This window comes from Ctenocephalides felis, unplaced genomic scaffold, assembly GCF_003426905.1.
Source record: "Ctenocephalides felis isolate EL2017-DRISC unplaced genomic scaffold, ASM342690v1 CF-g0.4_SCAFFOLD_01886, whole genome shotgun sequence".
Lineage (NCBI taxonomy): Eukaryota > Metazoa > Arthropoda > Insecta > Siphonaptera > Pulicidae > Ctenocephalides > Ctenocephalides felis.
Window position 1 is genome coordinate 147,707,700 of NW_020538040.1, and position 17,908 is coordinate 147,725,607.

A 17,908-nucleotide genomic window follows, 5' to 3' on the forward strand; every position below is an offset into this window, starting at 1 on the left:
GTAATTATTTCTCTATCGACTCAAGTGAAAATAATTCCTCAACTGTAGTTCATTTTTTCACAATTAATCATTTTCTAGAAAAAGCGCGGTCACCCCGTAATAACGACAATAATACCTCAATAATTCTTTACTCGTTTAAGACAATTTACGTGTTTCTAAGTTATTCTTTTCATACATCAACGCAAATTATAATTAACACAAATAAAATTAGTGATGCTTGGCATCGAACTTTAAGACAAATTGCTGGAACTTCCCGTACAAAAATTAATTTTTTTAAAAAAGATTCAATTTTTTTAAAGAACTTTGTAAAAAATAGATAGCATGGGCGCCGCGTCGCCGTATAACGGATAAACTTTGGTACGGAACCCATAGAAATGTAAACAAAATTTGTTATTATTAAAATATCTATAAGCATGTGATAATAAAAGGAGTAAATAATAAAAAAATAGTAAATAAAAATTAAATTAAGTTATTAAAAGCAATTTTAGACGAGATAAATTAAATAGTTACTCTAAATCTACTGATGAATATTTCTGACAATATACCAGATCAACATTATATACACTGTTATCTCTGTAAGAAATGTGCCGATGAATTTTATATTTTTCATACATCAACTCTACTGATGAATATTTCTGACAATATACCAGACCCAGGTTATATACACTGTTATCTCTGTAAGAAATGAGCCCATGAAATTTATATTTTTCATTGGTTGAATTGGTCAGATAGTTGCTTGCTTGATATGTGATATTTGTTGTAATATAATTGGTTTGGTTTTCACAATATAATTGCTCAAATTCAAATTGGACCTTTGTACCCCACACTACCCCTTATATATTTTGACAAAAACTTGAGTATGATTTTGAGATAATGCTGGAGAAGAAATGGAAAAGCAAAAATGGACCGAAAAAGTAACAAATGCAGAAGTGCCGCAGAAATTAGGAAAGGAAAGAAATCTACTGGATACGATTATGAAAAGAAAAATATTGTATCGAACCCTTAAAAAGAGTGCTTTCAGTATAAAATCGTGGAAAGAAAAATAGAAGGTCTGAAATGACGAGGATGAAGACGACTTACACGATAAGAGAAAATACAATGATTTGAAAGCCGAAGCGTACGGTACGGAAGCGTAGAAGCATAATTTTGAAAAGTTATAACTCATCGATAAATAAGAAAGAAATATAGAAAATAAATATCTTACTCTCATATCATTTGGTACCATAAATATAAATATATTAGCTTTGTGCACATATTGAAAAAGTGTAACACTAGATACTAAAATGCGAAACATTTGTTATAAGCATCGGTGGTTCAGTGGTAGAATGCTCGCCTGCCACGCGGGCGGCCCGGGTTCGATTCCCGGCCGATGCAAATTTTTTTTTTTTGGCTTTTCACGGCAAATAGTATTTTAATTAGTGGTGCAGGGCATCGTGCCTTAAAAAAATTGCTGGAACTTCCCATACAGTAATTTAAAACTTTTAAAAGCATTCAAATTTTGAAGAAAAAAAGATTTTTTGAATAGTTTTAAATTAAAAAAAAAAAAACTAGTGGGGTGTATGGCATAGTGCCTTAAGGTAAATTGCTAGAACTTACCGTACCGTAATTAAAAATCTTGGTATGAAAACCAAAAAAAAATTACACAAAATGTCTACACATTATTAAAATCTCTATAAAATATCTGATTATTTGATGTACATATGTCCAATAAACATTTTTCACCGCCAAATGACTATTTTTTAACTTATTTTTATTACGAGTCTATAACCGCTGGACCTGGCTTCCCAAAAATTTAATCAGTTCTTCATTTTGTCAATACAAGTAAAATGTTTTTTGAATTATTAAAATCAGACTGCTTTGTATCTTAGGAATGACTAGACCTGCCTTCATCAAAAACTAATCAGCACGTCTCCTTATCAATACGAATCGAATGTTTTTTGAATTATTCTAATCGGTTGATCGGTGTTCCCGAAATCGTCTATGAAAATTTGAATCCGCACACACACACATACATACATCAAGATACACACACATACTTTTTCCAAATTTGGCCTCATTCGATTCAGAATGAATTGAAACGTCGAGAAAACATAAAATTAGCGAATCGGATTTTTTTATGAAAACAAACTTCTCCTTCGGAAAGTTAAAAAAATACAGAACACGTTAAAATGTTCATGCTCAATTTAATTTCTTCTCAATACGCTTTCTCTACGAGTTTTTACTGCAGTTATAATGTTCAACATAAATATGTTAGAATTAAAAATAGAAGCTTAAAATACAAATCTTTTTATTGTCTCGCGCCAGATTTGAAATTACGAGAATGCTGTATCAATTAAGTGGAGCTTTTGCGCAGCCGATAAAGTTATGAAATATACAAAAATATTTATTTTAGAAGGAGCCTAAACAAACAAAACCAGTAGATAATTTGAATAATTTTTAGTGTACAACCTACTTCCATATCTAGTATATTTCTTTCCACAATGCGTATTTACATAGTTAATTTTAGTACAAATTGTCTACTATGTACGATTTTCTTCAATCCCATCCGTTCGACCGGCGCAGTATTTAATTATGTCTAACCAGATTAATGGGCGGTTTTAAATTTACTTTAAACCTCGTTTAGTGATGTTTATAGAGTTAGCTAACTATTCGAGCGAACAATTGCATTGCGAGATGTATTAATTAAAGCCTTTATAAGCCCTGCCGAGCCAATTTATCCATTTATATGAATCGCTGCGAATTGAATGAACCGACAAAGATGCAAATGAAGCATAAAGGTTGCTCGCTTTGAAATAATACAACTATTTGACAAGAAAATATATATATACAAGAGATGGTAAAATAATACAGGGAATTTCATTACATTGCAAATAAAACCACTTTTTCTACTTTCAACGATAAATTTCCTTTCATCATAATAAAAGTAACTATATGCAGAATAGCATTTTTATAACGAAAGAAACTGCTTTGACTTACTTAGTTTTTTGCTCTCCGAGATATTCTAGTCTAGTGGTGTAATAGAATAAACTAATATTTTTTATTCGCAGAAAATAGCGCAAACAGTTCCAATAAAGAAGTAAATAATATTATGATATGTATACCCACTAATTATATACAGGGTAGGGCGAGGCACAAAGGTCCAGTTTGAATTTGAGCAAATAAATTATAAAGACCAAACCAATTGTCACAACAAATAACACATATATCAAAAAACAATAATCTGACTATGTTCAGTAAAACTAATTTGAAAATCTAGTACAAAAATATTTTCTATCGTTATTAGTTTTTTTGGTTGTGGGCACTGTTGTTTAGTTTGCGACACTTTAATATAATTTTTAAGTATACGTTATTTATTTGTTTTATAAAATGTATTGTTAATTTTAACTAAGATTCAACAGTTCTTTTTATATAGCATTTATAGTAGTTTGCATGTGGATGGGGTAAAAAAACCAGCTGAACCTTTACTTTGTCAAAGGTGTAAACAATTAAAAACAAAAAATAACCAGTGGGATGCATGGCATCGTGCCTTAAGGCAAATCGCTGGAACTTTCCGTACCGTAATTAAACATCTTGGTACGGAAACCAAAAAAATTTACACAAAACGTGTACACATTAGTAAAATCTCTATAAAATATCTGATAATTTGATGTATATATGTCCAATAAACATTTTTGACCGCCAAATGACAATTTTTTAACTCATTTTTATTGAGAATCTATAACCGCTGTACCTGCCTCCCAAAAATTTAATTAGTTCTTCAACTTGTCAATACAAGTAAAATGTTTTTTGAATTATTAAAAACGGACGCTCCGTTGTTTTGAAAACTGAGTTCCCGTTTTGGCACTTTTCAGCCCGTATCTTCGGAACGGCTAGGCCAGCCTTCGCCAAAAACTAATCAGCATGTCTCCTTATCAATACAAATCGAATGTTTTTTGAATTATTCAAATCGGTTGATTGGTGTTCCCGAAGTCATCGATGGAAATTTGTATCCGCACACACACACACACACACATACATCCATTTTTTCAAGGTATGCCAAAATATTCAAACCTTTGAAACGTAAAGATATATAATAATTTTCATTTTCGATTTTTTTGCGATTACTATATCTTACCCTACAGGAGGTTAAAAATGTAAGTTAAGTTAACAAAAGCAATTTTACAAGAATCTAAATTAACTAAATAGTTACTCCAACTATGCTGATATTTCTAACGAAATACCAGATCAATGTTATATACAATGTTATCTCACAATCAGTAAAAAAATATACAATGAAATTTATATTTTACATTGGTTGAATAATGTTGGTATTATTTGGTTAAATTCCTCTAAAATTAAAAGTAAAACATCTGTTCTCTGGCTGTTCGATTTTACCCTATCTATGGGTAAAAAGAACCAGGTGACAAATGTTGGAAAAGGAAAAAAACATTTCTACAATGTTAGAGAATTTTACTGAACATAGTCAATGTTTGTTTGATGTGTGTTATTTGTTGTGATTAATTGGTTTGATTTACTTAATAATTGTTCAAAGTCAAATTGTACTTTTATGCCCGCCCTAGATTTGAAAAGAAAAAAACCTAAGATATATATATATATATATATATATATATATATATATATACGAGGTCTGTTCAAAAAGTTTTCGTAATTTTCGTTTTTTCAAAAAAATATTTATTTATTCGTCTACATTAATGTGGTCCCCTTCAAAGTAGTCCCCCCCAGATATAATACACTTATGCCAGCGTTTTTTCCAATTTTCGAAGCACCCTTGATATTCACTTTTTGATATGTCCTTGAGCACTCTCGGCGATTTTCTTCAATCGAGGAAAACCGCCGTCCTTTCATGGGTCTCTTCAACTTTGGGAATAGGAAAAAGTCACACGGAGCCATATCTGGTGAATTTTTGCACTTTGCAACACTTTATTTCATTTTTTACGCAAAATTTAATACAAATTCTTTGACTTTTTCAATTCTTCCATTGTAAAAATCGCCGAGCTCAGAAAAACACGTCGAACCTTAGCGACTACCACAGACAAAGTAAACAGTGAATATAGCTGAAAATTTCATCATACTTTAGGGGCATGTATACCAACACAATAAAAAAAAAATTTTGACAATCAGACACTCCAGACCCGCGAAATTTAATTATTAGTAATTCCGGGTACTTTTTGAACAGACCATGTATATATATTTATATTTATATATACATATAATAATCTGAGACAATTTACAAAAATTCAATACAAACATATAAAATGCGGAAAAGCATCAATATTAAAAACAAACAGAGAGATAAACTTCTGAAAACTCTAACTTATTCATTAAGAAAATGGAATATCACATTACAATTCCATTCGCCGAATCATTGCGTTCAAAAAGTGTACGGCAAATAAATCCGTCGGACAGAACAAATAAAATGAAAATAAGAGCAAATAAGATTTAAGTGTCGCATAAAATCACAACCGTAAATCATTGATTGCATCAGATATTAAAATTAAGCTCAGCGACAATAAAGCTGAACATAAATAAATCGGAAAAAATGGACGGCAAATGAACATTAATTTAACACATTTGCGGGAAAAAATCAGCAGATATTTTCATTTGATAGCCGAATGATAGTTATGTATTGCTTTTATAACAAATACTCCTATAAACTCATATAAGAGAGCCAGGAGCTATTTGTAACAGAAGTAACTTGTAACAGGCATCTTAAACGATATTCAAATTTAGGGGTTAGTTATAAATACAAGTATTATATACAAATTTATGTGAAGAATAAAAGAGTGGAATATATAGTTTATAATAGGCTCTATATCTCTTATTTACATTATAATAATAATTGTAATTTATGTTGACTTATGACGAAAATTTATATTACAGAGGACATTATATATATATATATATATATATATATATATATATATATATTAGGGTGGTTCTTAATATGGATTTTTTTTAAATTTTTTACTCCCAAAGGCTCAAATGCTTCGAATTATTTAAAAAAAAATTCTCTGAAAGTTTTAGATAGTCCGCGAAGTTTTAGATTAGTAACATTTAGATAGTTCGCAATTCAGTTCCGTATATTTATTATTAACATATGTTCTTGAATTCTTGCGCCATCTATGATAGCAGACTTGTAATTTTGATGGCAATTTATTACTGATAATTTAAGTGTCATCATCACGAATTAAATAAATATTTTGCTGCAAAATTAATTGTCATGATATTTGAGTTTGCAAATACTATCACAGATGGTGCAAGAATTTACTTAACATATATTAATAATAAATATACAACATTTTTAATTGACTTGCGGACTATCTAAATGTTAATATTAAAATCTAAAACTTTTAGATAATTTTGTTTTATCAATTTGGAAGCATTTGAGCCCCTGGGAGCATAAAAATCCGAAAATGTCCATATTAAGGACCATCCTAATATATATATATATATATATATATATATATATATATATATATATTGTATTAATCATAGTTTGCATTGATGTATAAACAGAATTAATTAGAAGAAAGTCAATTTCTTTAAAAATAAGTTTATAATAAATTATCAGAAACATTATTATCGTATTTTGCCATTACATTTTGCAAGTAGCTCCGGTAAATGTTACAACTAGCCCCAAACACGGGGTAAGTTGTAACAACGCATTTTTTTCTACAAGTTGATTAATTGTAAAATAATGAACAACAGTTGTGAAATTATCTTCACTTCATTCGTTAGAGGAATAGTTAGAGCAACTATCCATTTTTATTTCGTAGAAATATAATTGGTGGATCTCAAGGTATATTAATTCAAAAATAAGCTGTTAAAAGAAGCCCATAAGCTCCTCTACATATATATTACGTTTTCCCGAAAGTAATTTCTTGCTGTTTCTCGATCGAAGATTTAATTTAATTTACACCCAACTTTACACACATCCGCATTATCATTCTCACGATTTTACGCAGTAGTAAAATCCAAAAAGGCTGCCTTCTTATTATATGTTATTTTTATAATATAGAATGAGTAAAAATGATATTTAGCAAGAAAGAATATTAACGATTTTCCCGCCAACGCTATAACTTTTTTTATAAGTATTTAAATTTGCAAATTTGGATTTGGAAACCTGGTTGAAGCATATTTAGAATGAAGACACGACAAAGAAACTGTTGTTTAAACATTACTAGATGAAAAGGTTACTGTTAATTGTTAATTAAACTATTGCTTAAACTAGATTAAAATACTTAATACATACAATACACTGCACTATATTTTCAAACAAATACATAAGACTAGTAACAAAAAATTATATGCTTAGCAACAATGTACCCCACGGAATACGTTTCCACAGTAAATAATTTATGATAAAAATAATATTAAAGTGAAGCATGTATTATTTGAAAAGTTTGTATTAAATCGAATATGAATTAAAGTACTTTGTGCAAAAAATGTAGGCGCACGCCTTAGGGGGCGCCAACATGAAATTCGAATATAAAATTTATAATATAGTTTTTTCAATATCATTCAAGACATATTTAATTATATATATTTCTTTGCATCTTTTACTAATTTTTGAACAGTATTTTCAAAATGCGTTTAAAATTCAACTTTAAAACAACAATCTGATACATGATGGGAACGTAAAGATGAATACAATTCGGCCCTTACGATATTAATTATGAGAAGTTTACGATGCTGTGATGAATATTTTATATAATGAAAAAGTAAATTAAAATAATCCAACACAAAGTACCAGTGTTATGTTCGATAATGAAAGACTGGAATTTTTTTGCTCTCTATGATTTGGTCTATAGAATAAATCGCATAAAATTCCCAAAATAAATAAGTAAAATATTTCAAAAGCCAAATATTAATACTGCATATGCGTTAGAAATAATTGAAAATTTAAAAACATTCTTGCAACCTATAATGAACATACTGAAATTTTTGGATGACCTAAAAAGTTTGGAACGAAAATAAATATTTAAAAATAGTTCGGTAGTGCGACAATGGTAGAAGACACAACAATTTGATTATGAGCACCCGCAAATCGCCTCGATCTTCTAAATGAATTTAATGTCAATGTGTTTTATGCGTTTTTAGATTATAACTAATTTTTTATGTACTAAATCCAGAATTATTAAGAAGTATTTAATAATTTAACGTAAATGTTTATATATTTTTAGTAATAAATTGTTAAAACAGTTAAAATAACAAGGGGGTCAGACAAAAATGGCATGTAGGCGCTGAGGACCCCAGGACCGGCCCTGGGTACAGAGATTAATTTCATATTAATATGTATCAATTCAAATTATAATTAATGCTAACACACAACACACAAAAGTTTTAATACATCATTACATACATGAAAAGTAAATATTCTCATACACTCTATTTTAAGGCATAAAAGGAATTATTGAAAAGTGAAAGCGAAACAAACAAGACACAAGACTCTAAGTGTAAAAATCATACAGAAGGCAAGTTTTATGAAGTAAATTTATTATATAAAATTAAAATAAATTTTCATGATACACTTGCATTGACCTATTTTATAAAAAACTTTGATAATTTTGACATTTAGCCAAAGAAAATGAAAAACGATCATCGATATTATTTACAGCCGTAGCCACAAAGTTATTGTAGATCAGGCATTCTGATAGTATAAAATTTAGTTTTTGTCATATTTCCAATAACACAATTATATTTGAGAACCCAATATTAAAATTGTAAAATGTTTATCGAAACTCTTTCTTGAAAAGCAATATCAATAAAAAACAAAGATGGAAAAATAACTTCAGCCCCTATGGGTATAATATCAACATCTTTCAAAATATTATAAAACATAAAAATGTAATATAATTGTTCATTAATAAAAATAATTATTATTATTATTCTTATATAAAACCAATATATAGTATAAATTTGATAGAATTTTCTATATAAAATATCTATTTAGATTGTCTATCATGAATTGACAATCAATAATAAAAATTGTTGATTTTATTTTCAGATAATTAATTTTTCAGAAAATCGAGGTAGTGTATTAAACAATCTATTATTCAATGTATTTAGTACAATTCATTATTTTAGTCTTGTTACTTCAAAATATATAATCTTGTTAGATTATAAATTAATAAAAATGTTCAATTGATTAACTGATTGATGATAAAATCACTATTACATTTTCAATGTTAATGCACTTTTTATGCTTTATTATGCGTAATCAAAATAAATTATCAAGTATTAATATTAAATTCTTTAGTTGAAAATACGTTTTTAATATTAATATAATTATTATTATTATAAATTATTTGTAGATTTTGTTATAGGCAAAGAAGTTCATAGTATATTTGCCTCAAAGATATAAATATGTACTTCATATTATGCAAGAAAAGGTTAGTTATTGTTCCTACAGTAGATATATATTTTTTTAATTTTATTCTGGGATCTGTTTATTTGAAAACATTAAGCAGAGATTGCAAACTATATTAATGAGAAAATAATGTTGATTAGAAATTAATAGATACGCCAAGTAGCGAATTTACTAGGGACAATATACTATATATAATGTATAATAATTTTAAAACGTATTAGAATTTCGTATTTTATCTGATTTCATAGTGATGCTGCTTACATAATTTTATCTGAAAATATATTTTCACTCCATTTGGAAATGAAATTTATATTTATTTTAAAGCCCTACTGATGTATTTTGTGCTAAAAGGCACTCACCTAGTTGATATATTATTCAACAGCGTTTCAAACATGTTTCTTAGTAGGAGAGCCTATATGCAGATTTACTTTCAACACGTTATATAACTTGTTTTAGTTAGAAGTTTCACTCTGTACATATGAGGACTACAACTGGTTGTAACTCACATTAACTAGTTACTAAATGCCTCTTTACGGCAGTTTGTAATTTTAATTGGATGAAAGTATTTTTCGACACAAAAATTCAAATTCGTAGTTGATGCAGATGAGACAAACAAAAGAGATAAAAATACCTGACAGAAGTCGACAGCATATATAAATCTAAACAGAATTAAGTGACAAAAAAAACTATTTTCAAATTAGTAGTGCATGACATCGTGCTTTAAGGCAAATTGCTGAAACTTTCCGAACCGTATTTTTTTAAACTTGAAAACAATTAGAAGTTTGAGAAATTCTAAAAAAAATCCGACTTTTTGTTTTTTTTTAAATTAAAAAAAAATCGACTTTTTTGAAAATTTTAAATCTCATTTAAATAGTGAAAAATATCAAGAAATTTTGTTTGAACTATATAATCAAATTTTAAACATTATAAATCTTGGTACGAAACCGATACAATAATAGTATCAAATATTGTATACATTATTAAAATTTCTATAAAATATCTGATAGTTTGATACGCTTATGTCTAATGATCATCTTTGACCGCCAAAAATTTGATAAATTTAATAGTGCAATGCTATTTGAATTATTCGAATTGGATACTCCGTTCTGAATTGCCATTTTTGCACTTTTTGACCCGTATCTTCAAAAGAAGTAGACCTGCATTTGCCAAAAACTAATCAAGTAATCCCCTTCAATAGAAATCGAATGTTTTTTCAAATCGGTTGATCTGTGTTCTCGAAATCGTCGACGGAAAATTGTATCCGCACTTATATACATACACACATACTACACAAACACACACATACATCCATTATTTCTAAGGTATGCTAAAATATTCAAAAACCTTTGAAACGTAAAGATATGCAAAAATTTTCATTTTTGATTTTCTGCGACTACTATAACTTACCCTGTGTAAAGTTGAATTGGGGAAAACGTCACATTTCAACTTACAATTAGTTACAAGTTTTTATTATTTAATATAATCCATCAAAATCTTTGGGATTATCTGATAACGGAATAGAATGTTAGAGAGTAAGAAAGTTTTGTTGAAAGAGATTCTTTAGCTTGTGATCTCGTTAGATATAGTTTTTATTTCTACTTCAATCTTTGAGTCAGTAATATTTTATTCAGCTTATTTAACCGCACAAGTTAAATAAATTTGGAATTGAATTTTAGAGCAAATTTTCACTTTTTTTACTAAGTTCTTAAAAATTAGGAATTTCTCCTATAATTATAATAGAAACAACTAGTTCACATCTTGAATAAATTTGCATGAAATAATTGTTGATCTTATAATTTTCATAGAATAAGGAGTTTACATAATTTAATTGCTATAGAAGCACTTAAAATTTAGTTTGTTGCGCGTAATAACTGCTTGAGTCCACTTAACTACGAGAATTAGAGAAATTGTTCTCAGAAATGTATCAAGCGTTTATTAATATATATATGTATATATATAAATATTAGACGTTATAACATATATATATATATATTAGGCGTTAAAACACATTCTTGAATTGTTTATTTGCAGACAAAAAGTCGAATTAAAAAGCAATAAATCAATAATTATTTATCATGTACGTTTCGATACTGTATGTACAAATTCAAGCCAGGAATAAACCAAATTTTTTATTTGATTTGATTTGTTTGTTTTTTCATTAAACAATACAATACAAATTGTATTTGTTAATCATGTGACTTATTACATTATTTTATTATTTAACTTTAAGTTTACTATGTTATTTTATTGGCTAATCCATCAAGACTGCAATATATACACAATAGCAGAAGAAATCAGTAGATTCGCATCCTACAAGGTTTCGCAAATACAAGGCAAGATTGGAAAACCATCCCGATGCGAAAAACCTATTCCCAACAAATACTATTAGGAGATTAAGTAGATTAAACCCATTAGATTTAGCATAGTTAGTTTACAATTTAGATTTATAATTATTTTCTGTATATATTTTACAAACCTAAAATACTACCAATGGGTAGTATTTAAAAATATTATAATAATTAATAAATGCTCTAAATAAAATATAAATAAAAAAAATATTTTATTGGTTTGTGTTTTCATTGAACAATATCTTCAAATTTGTGTATCTTTTTCTTACGTGTGGTTTGAATTTGTTAACATGGTGAATGATGTATTTATACAGTATCAAAACGTACATAATAAATAGTTAATTATTTGTTGCATGTAATTTCAAATGTAAATAATACATTTATATACATATATATGTTGACCGCTAAATGGATTTTTTTTACTTTTTTTACTCGATCTCTAAAACCGCCTTGGTATTTTTAATGGTACTTCATTTTGTCAATACAAATAAATTTTTTTGAATTATTCAAATCGGACAATCCGCTCTCTCAAAAACCTAATTACAATTTACGATTCTTTTTACTCCGTATCTAAAAATGTTCAGAAACTTCTCAAACGTTATGATATATAAAAATTTTTATTTTAGATTTTTATTGCGATTGCTATAACTTACCCTACGGGACGTTAATTAAACAAATTATAAATTGAACCGAATTACAGCCTATAACTAAATATCACCCTAACGCTGTTATTTCCTATAGTAGAATGATAAGTTTGTTTGTACTGAAAACCTTGACCCTTCAGAATGTATATGTGTATGTATAATCCTATTGAAAGGAAGAACGACAAATGGATATTTGAATATCTTATTAACTCACCTTCCATTTTTCGGCAATTCAATAAAAATTGGGTTGATCGTATAGTTATGACCGAAGGGCTGGGCTTTGCTCGTCGAATCCCCGTTGAAGTACTCGTCATCTTTGATGTAGTAGAAAGGATCCCTGAGGACATCATCCAGGTTCCAAAAGGATCTATCGTTCGTGAGGTATTCGCTCTCAAGAGCTACGATGAAATGGAACGAGGGCGTCGCAGATCCGTAGTGCTGCTGTTTGTCTGGTCGCGATCGTCTCGCAGGATCTGGTTCGCAATGCACACGGAACGCGAGACTCAACACGACCACTAATAGGGGGATCAGCATTGTTAGACGACGGCCTCGCACACGATCATCAGACTTGACTTACTGCCGCTACTGGAACTATTATAGTGGATAGCAAATGTTGAAGTAATATCTTCCTGCTAGTGTTTCATGATGATTTACTTTTTGGCAGGACGGTGCAAACATCAGTTTGCTTATCTATCAAAACACGTGAACACTGTGAACGCACATGAAATCCTTATTATCCTTATATTTAATTTCTTAATTAATTTAGGTCAACTATATTACACATCCAACGTATATATTAGTTTTGCACACCGCCATGTAACGATAACTATCAATTTTGGATCCATCTTCGCAGATGATTCACCACATTTATTACAACATAATATATAATCGTTAATCCAATGTTATGATATTATTAACGTTGTCATTCGACAACTCCAACTAGTATTACTATTCATGTTAGTTGCATAATTTACATTTTTATGCCGATTTTGATCGACAGGCTATCATAAACACTAGAGCAGTTGTGAAATAATACCTGTCATTATTCGCACTATCACCGTATAGATACAATTGATATTTCCCGTAGGTACATAAATAATATCGCTGGTATCAATATCGCATTTTGTAGGGTAATTTAGCATGGTTTAAGAATGGAAACTTATTCCACTTTGATTATGATGTTTTAACACTAATTTCGTTTTAATTAATTACTACATCTATCTATATGTACATGTTTATTTTATACAAATCACTCAATGTATGAATTATCAGGCACAAAATTATTTGAACGTTATTTTAAATCAAGTACAATAATACTGAATGTACATTTGTAATAATTATTGACAAGCAATGTGTATTAAATTGTTACACTGTTCGTCACTTGTCGAATCGAGCAATAAATAAATTTGATACCGAACGATCGCTGTTTTCACACACGCTGCACTAATCGCGGGACCGCGATTTCGACCGGAGCGACAAATGAGAGACGGTCATTCGCGTGTCACGACGAACGCATCTTCTGTTCACGAGGACGAATTCCCGCCGCGGCTGTCTTAAGGGGCGGTGCGGTCGACTGTCCGAGCATTCGGCCGTTTCGTCAGCTCTTGGCTGCTTCCACTCGTGTTTTGTCCGAACGCAGCCGCTTACCCCGGACTCACTGTGTGCTGGCGTGCCGTCGCCTCTGTGTGCGTCCCGTATCCCTGTGTTGTGTTATGATCTCGCGCGCTGCGCAGCCTCCGGCCCAAAGGATCAATGTAGGGCTGCACGCTGCGACAGAACCGCTCACGTTCGATGCAAACGCCCATGGACAGATTTTTTGCTTGATTTTTTATGCTCGCGGTGCGGTTATCAAACGCAAAACCGAGAGGATCGTTTACGGAAACCGGAAATACCACATCAGATTCTGGCTCCAACATTTCTCGTAGACTCTGAAATTGCTAAGTGATATCCTAATGATGCACGTACATCTACAGGCAAAATATTTTTATCTGACCCTAAGTAATAACTAACATACTTGTATAACCATTTTTTTTAACTTCCCGGAGGAGTAACTTCCCGTAGGGTAAGTTATTGTAATGAGCCGAAAATCGAAATTGAAAATTTTTACATTTCTTCACGTTTTGAAGGTTTCTGAACATTTTGGCATACTTCAGAAAAAATGGATGTGTGTGTGTGTATGTATGTATGGATACAATTTTTCGTCCACGTTTTCGGGCGCACGGATCAACCGATTTAAATGGTTCAAAAAACATTCGATTCCTATTGATAAGGAGATGTGCTGATTAGTTTTTGGCAAAGGCAGGTCCAGCAGTTACGGAGAGTGCAGAAAATAACAATCGAGTTTTTGAGAGAACGGAGCATCCAATTTGAATGATTTAAAGAACATTCAATTAGTAATGATTGGGAGAAGTGGTTATTAGTTTTTGGCAAAGGCAGGCCTAGCCATTTCGGAGATGCAGAGCTAAATGTGCAAAAATGGCCGTTTTTGAAGAACTAAGCGTCCGATTTGAATGATTCAAAGAACTTTCTGCTTGTTTTAACAAAATAATTGATTTTGGAAAAAAAATTTTGTTTCAAAATTTTTTTTTCAATTTTTTTTGTATATCGAAAATAATTCAGATTTTAATCGTAATTCTGACTAAAGTTCTAATGCACTTTAAACAAATATGTTTAACCTTGCAATTCAGTTTATATAATTCTTATAAAACTTAGACAATGTTACAATATTTATAATAATTTATTTGAAAACATTCAGTATTCCTCAAACATTTCGTTACGGTACGGGAAGTTCCAGCAATTTACCTTAAGGCACGATGCCATACACCCCACTAGTTAATATTTATTTTAAACTTTAAATTAGCAATTGGAATAAATTGTTTAATAGAAATGGGAAAAATATGCATATTTTCAAAAATATATTTATCACGTTTTCTAAGTTTTAACTAAATTTATTATTCATCTCTACGAGCTCTTGACTATAACATACATAAAACTAGTGAGACATGGCATCGTGACTTAAGGCAAATTGCAGAAACTTCTCAAATCGTAATTTAAATTTTTTAAATGCCTTCATTTGTTTTTGAAAATTTAGATTTTTTTTCAAAGCAATTATGCTGCGAAGCCGTTTTATATACGAAATATCAAAGCGCATAACACCCCGTCGCAGTGTAACGAATAAACATTGGTAAACCCACAAAACAAAATTTGTACCTATTCTTAAATTCCCTATAAAACAATCTGATAATTACACGTGCATATGTCTTATGATTACTTTTGACCGCAAAATGGCATTTTTTTTAATTTTTTTTTTTCCAAAACTAATGGACCGTCTTTTCAAAAATTTAATAAACTCTTCAATATATCAAAACAAGTGATATATTTTTGAATCATTCAAATCGGACGCTCCCTTCTTTCAAAATTGCCATTGTTATTACTTTCCACTGCTCGACATGCCTTTGCCAAAAAGTAATCAGCACGTCTCCCTATTAATAGCAATCAAATGTTTTTTGAATCATTCAAATCGGATGATCTGTACTCACAAAATCGTGGACGAAAAAATATACACACATATATACAACGTACACACACACATTTTTTTCATTTTCGATTAATATATCAAAACGTAATAATATATCAAAATTTTCATTTTCGATTTTTTTGCTATTACAGTAACTTATCCTACGCGAAGTTGAAAAATGTGAATATAAAAAATTAAATCCATTTACATCGATTTTGAATGGTTAATATTGATTTCAGACAAAAATCAAATAAAAATATCTGATTGCATTTAAAATGTAAAAAGCGAAATCGATTATTAACATCGACCTTTATTCGAGATAGATCCAAAGTTTCGTTTTGCGAAATGCTAAGCACTAGTACGACGTCAACAGTGGCCGGATTTTGCGCAGAGAGTCTGCGATGTCGACTTTAAAAATCGATCTTCAGTATTAGGTCGCGATGAATTACATAACGAAACCCTTGAAATCAAGAAGCAGTACTTCCGAGCATTACTCGATAAAACTAAAAGTAAATACTCCAGCAAAAATCCAACGAAAATATTATTTAGCGACGGACGTCCGCGTACTCGAACTCACGCACACATATGGGGTAATTCTGAATATGATTCCTTTTTTTGACAAACAAGCTGCGCGGGTAAAAGTCCTTTATGGAAATACGCGGGAGCGTATGGTATCGGATTACATATTCCTTTTGACACATTATGCGGCACGTGGGAAATATGTTTGAGATTGAATAAAATACGATGTTCAGTACATGTTTCTCTGCAAAAATTCTAAGCTGTTTTATATTGGATGAAGAGATCTGGGAACACAATTGACCTTTAGAATATAATGAATGCTTTTAGGAAAAATTTATTCAAGCGTTTGAAAATACAATTTTCAGACGAATATTAATTTTGATTTCATTAAGATTTGTAGCCAATGGATCGATGCAAAACATCCTCCAGCCCAGGGCTTCTTGAACTATGGGTCGCGACCCCAAATAGGGTCGCGTGGCAAAATCCTGGGTCGCGTCGCAGAATCCTGGGTCGCGAGAGATTTTAATGTCAAATATTCACTTTATATCCTCACGTCTTGATTCATGTATGTTCTCAACGATTTCTCAAACTATATATTTTCACATGTATATGTATGTATGTATATTGTTTCCAAATAAAGAAATTATTTAAATTTATTTTTTTATATGTGTCATCAAGAAACTCTCAATGCATATTTATATGTATATTATTTCTAAATAAATAAATTATTTAAATTTATTTTTTTATATGTTGTCAAGAAACTTTCAATCGTAAATAGGGTCGCGAAGGACAAAAGTTTACGATGCCCTGCTCTAGCCAATTCATCAACTTGTCCATTACCCTATGTTTGCATATGTTTGTCGTAGACTATTTTCTCCTAGATTAAAAAAAGTAAAGATCCGGGAATTTATAACACGTCTTTGGAAAAAACTTTTTTGTGATATTGCCTTTAAGTATCTGTGGTTTATGACTGATCGAATTTTATAATCACAGGGGAAAGAAATTCATCATTGCTCTAATTATGTTTTCCCCTATTTAAATATTTCATTTGTTGACATATATATTTTATTAGTAATAATACCAAAAATAATTATTTTATTTGGCAAATATGAGATTGACCTTCATCTGAATTAAATGTGCTTGTCAGTATTTCATACTTAACCCTTTCGGGACGGTATTCAACAAATCGGTTTGTGTATTATTTTGAATGCGTGATATATTTGGAAATAAAAAAAAACATTTTAAATAATAGGGGGGCAGTTGGCGAGGCTGGTTAACCGTTGAATGTGTTCCTACTTTTTGTTGGTATACATTTGGACCAACCGTCCTATGAAAAAAACAATATTTTTTTTTTATTGTACGTATATGTACCACAAATCTAATTTAGTAATAAATGAAACATAGTTATATTTGCTGGAGCTTTCTTGTCCACAGTAATAACTAACAATCATTGAAAAACGCAAGTAGGCTATATATTTGATTGAAAATAGTAGAATTTTAGCAACGTGGT

The 17,908-nt window shown here is 30.0% G+C and overlaps 1 non-coding gene across 1 annotated transcript; it reads left to right on the plus strand.

The window, feature by feature from the left end:
* Positions 1–1,303: 1,303 nt before the first annotated feature.
* Positions 1,304–1,374, plus strand: Trnag-gcc. Its single transcript has one exon. It is a non-coding gene; the product is annotated as a tRNA-Gly (tRNA).
* The last annotated feature ends 16,534 nt before the right edge of the window (positions 1,375–17,908 follow it).